Source organism: Lycium ferocissimum, chromosome 5 (genome assembly GCF_029784015.1).
Source record: "Lycium ferocissimum isolate CSIRO_LF1 chromosome 5, AGI_CSIRO_Lferr_CH_V1, whole genome shotgun sequence".
Taxonomy (NCBI): Eukaryota; Viridiplantae; Streptophyta; class Magnoliopsida; order Solanales; family Solanaceae; genus Lycium; species Lycium ferocissimum.
Genome location: NC_081346.1, coordinates 63052290 through 63058365, shown reverse-complemented (window position 1 = coordinate 63058365; position 6076 = coordinate 63052290). Strand labels below are relative to the sequence as shown.

The 6076-nt window shown below is 36.7% G+C and overlaps 1 pseudogene; it reads left to right on the top strand.

Moving 5' to 3' along the window:
- Nucleotides 1–2864: 2864 nt before the first annotated feature.
- LOC132057906 (uncharacterized) lies at nt 2865–5747 on the top strand (annotated as a pseudogene).
- The last annotated feature ends 329 nt before the right edge of the window (nt 5748–6076 follow it).

The following is a 6076-nucleotide window of genomic DNA, read 5'->3' as shown; positions in this document are numbered from 1 at the left end:
TGGGCGGAGCGATTGTTATCCTACGTTGGCATACGTAGTTTCAGGCTATCTGAGCCTTCTCGTTAGTAATATAACTCCCAAACATGAAAGATAACTGAAGAAATGATTTCTGATTCTTAACATGAACATGGATACATGAAGACATGATAATAAATAAATATATATATATATATATATATATATATATATGTATGTATGTATGTATGTATAAGCTTTTCTTGGAAATAAGCATAATATTTCATATCTTGTGTTATAGAACCCATGGGATGCAAGTTATAGATTTTTCATATATTACGGACGGAGTCTCAACCACCAGAACGGTAAATTAAGACTAACCAAATGGAATTATAATTGATCATATAATATATCATGGTTCAAGTGTCTAAGGTTTATCATGAATATACCTAGAACCCTAAACCTAGTGTGTAATCATGGAATACTGAAGCATGGGGAAGAACAAAGATGTTTCCACACGTGGATAGCGTCTTCATACCTGGTAATGCTCCAAACTTGAAATAAAAATCTGAACTTGGAAGAAGAATTCCAAGGTTTACGTCTTGAGTCCTTTAAATGGGTTTTCTTGAAAACCCTATGCTAAGAACAATGATTTCATTGTTAGATTATGAGAACACATGTTAGAATTGGTTTGGAAGGGCTTGGAATAGGCTTACCTTATTGTTTTGGATTGTTGGGAGAAGAAGACCTTCGTGCTAGGGCTTGGGAGTATGAAAAATAGAATAAAAAGGCTGAACAGGAGTATTTGTACTTAACTGCATCGGGGTATTATACGGTCAACTTATACAGTCCGTATAACTTGGCCGTATTTAACAATGATTAAATTTCCAGAAACTGGAAATTTCCCAGATGAGTTTCACGACTATAAATACGGTCCGTATAATATTATACGGACACAAGTACGGTCCGTATAACTTTAGACCCTTGGCAGAAACTGGGATTTTCCCCCCTGCGAAACACGGACTGGTTATACAGGCCATATAAAGTTATGCGGTCTGTATAACTGGTCGTATAACTGAATTTTTTTCTGAACTGAGACGAATTTATTTCCCACACTTCTCATCTGGTCTTCTAAGTCTCAAATTATGAATATAGCCTAGTTTAAAGGTACGGGGTGTTACAAATATTATCATTTCCATAGGAATAAGGTTTCTTACTTTGTAGTGTTTTAACGCCTTGTTTTGTATGCATTTGAAGTTATCAATGAAAATTCATCTTTTAGGTCTTTTAGCATAGCTTAGTTTTAGCTAGATTTCTTACCCAAATTCTAAATCATACTTTGACCATGGACATTGAAAGGATTTTCTCACCATGTAGTTATGATAAAGTTCAATTTAAATTATTGAACGCTATATTCTCAAAAGTATCCAACGAAATAAAAAAAAGAATAGCTCTTATATCATGCATTTATTTAAAAATAAAAAATAAATTCTTCTTTAACTTTCAAGTACTTTTTATTGTGATTTTAGTTTTTAGAAAATTGTAGAACATGTCGAACTACTATTTTAATAACTTAATGCCAAAGCGGAGAAAAAAGTAATTATAAATTTAATTTTTAATGTAATATTAGGCCCGCCCAGATTTAGCATGGGCCAAATGACACTAATATATTAGATACCCAGAAAATTAATCAATTAGTTAAGGCACGAATAAATTGATTCACACATTATGATTATGAAAAAAATACTATAAATAAAAGCATACAAAAGAAAACCCAACATCTAAAATACTAGGGGTGGGCATAAATATCGAAAACCGAAAAATCAGACCGAACCGAATCAAACCGAACCAAACCGAATTAGTTTGGTGCGGTGTTCGATGTCTACTTTCAAAATACCAAATTAAAAAAATTGAACTGAAATTTAAGAAAACCGAACCGAAAAATCGAAGAACCGAACGCCCACCCCTAGTTTGTAAGACTATTGCTGCCTGTTATACAAATATTTCATGTTTCATAAGTATTCATTATCATCAAACATTACTAATAGAATTGTAAGCGTGATGTTCAAAATTTCATTTTAATCTTGGTTGTCCGCAACTTCATTTTGTAAAATGATTTTCAAGAAGTTTATGAAACTGATGCATTAAATTTCCATGCCATAGCAAAGATGGAATAGAAACTATTGTGCAATTCAAGGGCATCTTATTAAAGTATAGTTACTATTTCTCATCTTGTAAACTCATAATTCAACACTAATATGTGACATGAACTTCATGCACGCTAAAATCTATGAATAAATGTATATGCAGTGTCTTGTTGGTGCTTAAGCTAGAAAAACCGAACTAGAAAAAATCGAAACCGAACCGAACCGAACCGAACCGAACCAAACTTTAAAAAACCGAATCGAACCGAATTAGTTTGATGTGATGTTCGGTGTCTACTTTCAAAAACCAAAACTAAAACCAAACCGAAGTTTGAGAAAACCGAACGTCCCCCCCCCCCCCCCCCCCAAGATAGAACCAGGAAAAACCTCTTTCCATCTAACAGAATCAATGCTACTTCTTAAATGTTCCCAATATCCGTAAAAATCATAGGATAAAGATGAATAAAACCTATTAGGAATTCTATCTTTTGAGGTTAGTGGTATTGCGCTACACAGAGGCAGACCCACATGGAAGGGTCGGAATGCACGGGCACTCGTTAACTTCGAAAAAAATTATGTGTATATAAAAACTATTACATATTTAATTGTGCATTCCAACAAACAAAGGTGTGTCTGTGGCGCGTTGGTTATTATTGTTGTTTTCCTTACACGTGACCCAGGATCGAACCCCAGTGTTTCGAAAATGCGAATGACCTACACTGTAGCTAAGACAATAACACAATGAAAGCAAACACTCTACTAGCAATGGGGGAGGAAAATATGCATGTCTTAATAAAAGCTTGGTCCAAGCAGTCTATGTGGCAGGCTATGCCAACTAGTTTGAGAGTTATTACTTGTTATTTTTTCACTTACATTAGGTAATGTGTTTCTAGGTTTTATTGAGTAGTGGAATGAAATGGGTCCAAATAAGCAGAATAAACATGAAAGGTTTCATATAACCAATCCTAAGTAGTCTGGGATTGAGGTGTATGTGATTGATCGTTTTGGTTTTGGATAAGTTTTGATACAAGTAAGGTAAATGGGGAAAATTATTTCAAGTATGATTTTTTCCCGGTAATTATTATTTCCGTATGCCCCTAGGGATTTTGTTCAACTGTAAAGGTGGTGTACAGTGCATGACGTGTTGTATGGACACATCACATGTTCGGGTCAAGATTGGTAAACCAACTCTGGTATATATGTGGAGAAGCGTACACGAGAAATTACATTATCCATTGAGTTTCAAAACTGAAAACAATGAACTTCTCTATTATTAAAATAGTTTTCATATATGATTTATTTTGTAGTGATACAGGTTCTGTAGTCATGTTACTCCTTTGTCTAAGATAGAGTTATATCTAAATTATAGAAAATAATTTGGGTGTAGGGAAGCAGGTAAGCTAAAATGTCAAGATGTGTTCTGAGGTCAATGTTTTGGTGTGCTCTGTTTGTTGGGTCAGACACTATTTGTTTCTTATAGTGGTTATTTTATAGGAAAAGGTTGTGAATCTTATTATTTGTTTTCATGGTTTTAGTAGTGATAAATTGGAGGTAGCGCTCGCTTAACCCAGAAAGTTGCTTCGCTACGCGCCAGGGAGGTCACGGAGTTCGGAAATTGAAATAACCTCTTACAACGTGCAAGACAAGCGCTCGCGTACAATAGACCCTTGTGGTCCGGCCCTTCCCCGGACCCCGTGCATAGCGGGAGCTTAGTGTACCGGGCTGCCCTTTAGTAGTGATAAATTGGACTTAGTTGCAGATAGCAAGTGGTGATGCTGAAGGAAGCATTAGAATCTGGGATTCCGAGAAAGGGATATGTGAAACCACACTGAATGGGCATAAAGGGGCTGTGACGGACCTTCAATATAATAAGCTTGGATCATTACTAGCATCTGGAAGCATAGATAATGACGTTATTTTATGGGATGTGGTGGGTGAGACTGGCCTGTTTCGCCTTCGGGACATCGAGATCAGGTTCATACTATCTTCAATCTAGGGATAACGTATTTTTACATTTCTGACTTCATCATGTGTTACTTATGAAATTCTAATTTTGTTCCATTTCCATATGTGTTGCAGGTAACTAATTTTGTTCCATTGCCATATGTGTTGCAGGTTACTGATCTTGTTTTCTTAGATTCTGGCAAAAAAACTGGTAACGGCTTCTAAGGACCAATTTTGAAGGGTATGGGATCTTGATATTCAGCATTGCATGCAGATTATAAGTGGTACTGAAATTTGGTCCATAGATATTGATCCTGAGGAAAGATATCTAGTCACTGGTTCTCCTGATCCCGAGCTTCGCTTTTACACTATAAAGCGTGATTTAGCTGATGGACAATTGATTGCTAAAAAAAGCGAAACAAATGTAAATAAGTACTTGCCTACTGAAAACAAATGGGAGGTACTGAAGTCATTTGGTGAAATTCAGTGCCAAAGCCAAGATAGAGTTGCAGCAGTGAGGTTTAACAAGTCTGGAAACATGCTGGCTTGTCAAGTTGCAGGGAAGATGGTGGAAATATTCCGTGTGCTGGACGAGTCTGAATCTAAACGCAAAGAGAAAAGAAGAGTCAGTAGAAAGAAGCAGAAGAAAGTTGCCAAAGAAGGCCTTGAGGCAACGGAAAAAGGAGAGGCAAATATTGGAGCTGAAGGAGGCAGCAATCCTGTTGTTACAGTTCTGGATATCTTCAAGCTTCATCAGACTCTACAGGCTGGAAAGAAGATCTCCTCAATTTCTTTCTCACCAGTTACTTCAAAAAATTCACTGGCTACCTTAGCATTGTCGTTGTAATTTACTCGAATTTCATGCTATAGAAAGCAGTTCAGCTACTAAATTGAGTGCTATTGAGCTTCAGGGGCATCGTGCTGTTGTCAGAAGTGTTACTCTCAGCTCAGATAACACTCTTTTGATGTCGACTAGTCGCGCGATGAGCGTGATTCTCCGAGGGGGTCAAAATATAAAAAAAAGTAAACATACGAAGAAGTCTAAGCGGGTTCAACATTACTATATATACATAAAAAATAATTTTAACTTTCAAAACAAGAGCAAAAGCTCACTTTTTCCGCGGGGGGTTCGGATGAACACCCTCGGCATAGTAAGTGGCTCCGCCACTGGTCACAGTTCAATTAAAATATGGAACCCTACTACTGGTTCTTGCCTCCACACAATTGATTCAGGATACGGTCTCTGTGGACTATTTGTTCCAGGTAACAAGTATGCAGTTGTTGGTACAAAAGGTGGGACCCTGGAATTTATTGATGTTAGAAGCGGTACTTGTGTGGAAGTAGTGGAAGCCCATGGTGGTGCTGTTCAGTCAATTGCTCTAATTCCAAATGGAACAGGTTTTCTCACCAGTTTAACTCCAGATGGAACAAGTTTTCTCACCAGCAGTGCCGATCACGACATTAAATTCTGGGAATGTCAAATGGTGCAAAAGGCTGGTGAAGTACGTAATCTAAATTTCTCTATATAGAAATAGTTACCAAATTGTCAATACACGGATAACTCATGATAAATTACTCTGCATAGTGTAGTGCTGTTATATGCACTATGACTCCAAATGTTGGGATTTCATGTTGGTTGGTTTAGGAGAGAGACCCTTGGATGCCTATGAAAAGATTATTTACACTTCACCACATACTGTATAATTGCTCAACAGCTATAATGGTGCTCTTATACTTGTTAAAAAAGTGGGCTATAATAGTGCTTTTAAACAAAAGAAATAGTAGCATAGGATAACTACAACAACAACATACCCAAAGAAATATCATAATGTAGTGTGTCCTGGGAGGGTAAAGTGTCATTGCATCTTTACTCCTATCTTAGAAGATAGGGAGGGTATTTCCAAAAGACCCTCGGCTCAAGAAAAAACATGACGAGAAAAGGTCAGATAAGCACAAACAGTTTAAAACAATATGAAAATGAAACTGAAGAAAGCGAAAAAGTCATGATTGAGAAAAATAAGCAGTAGCTACCA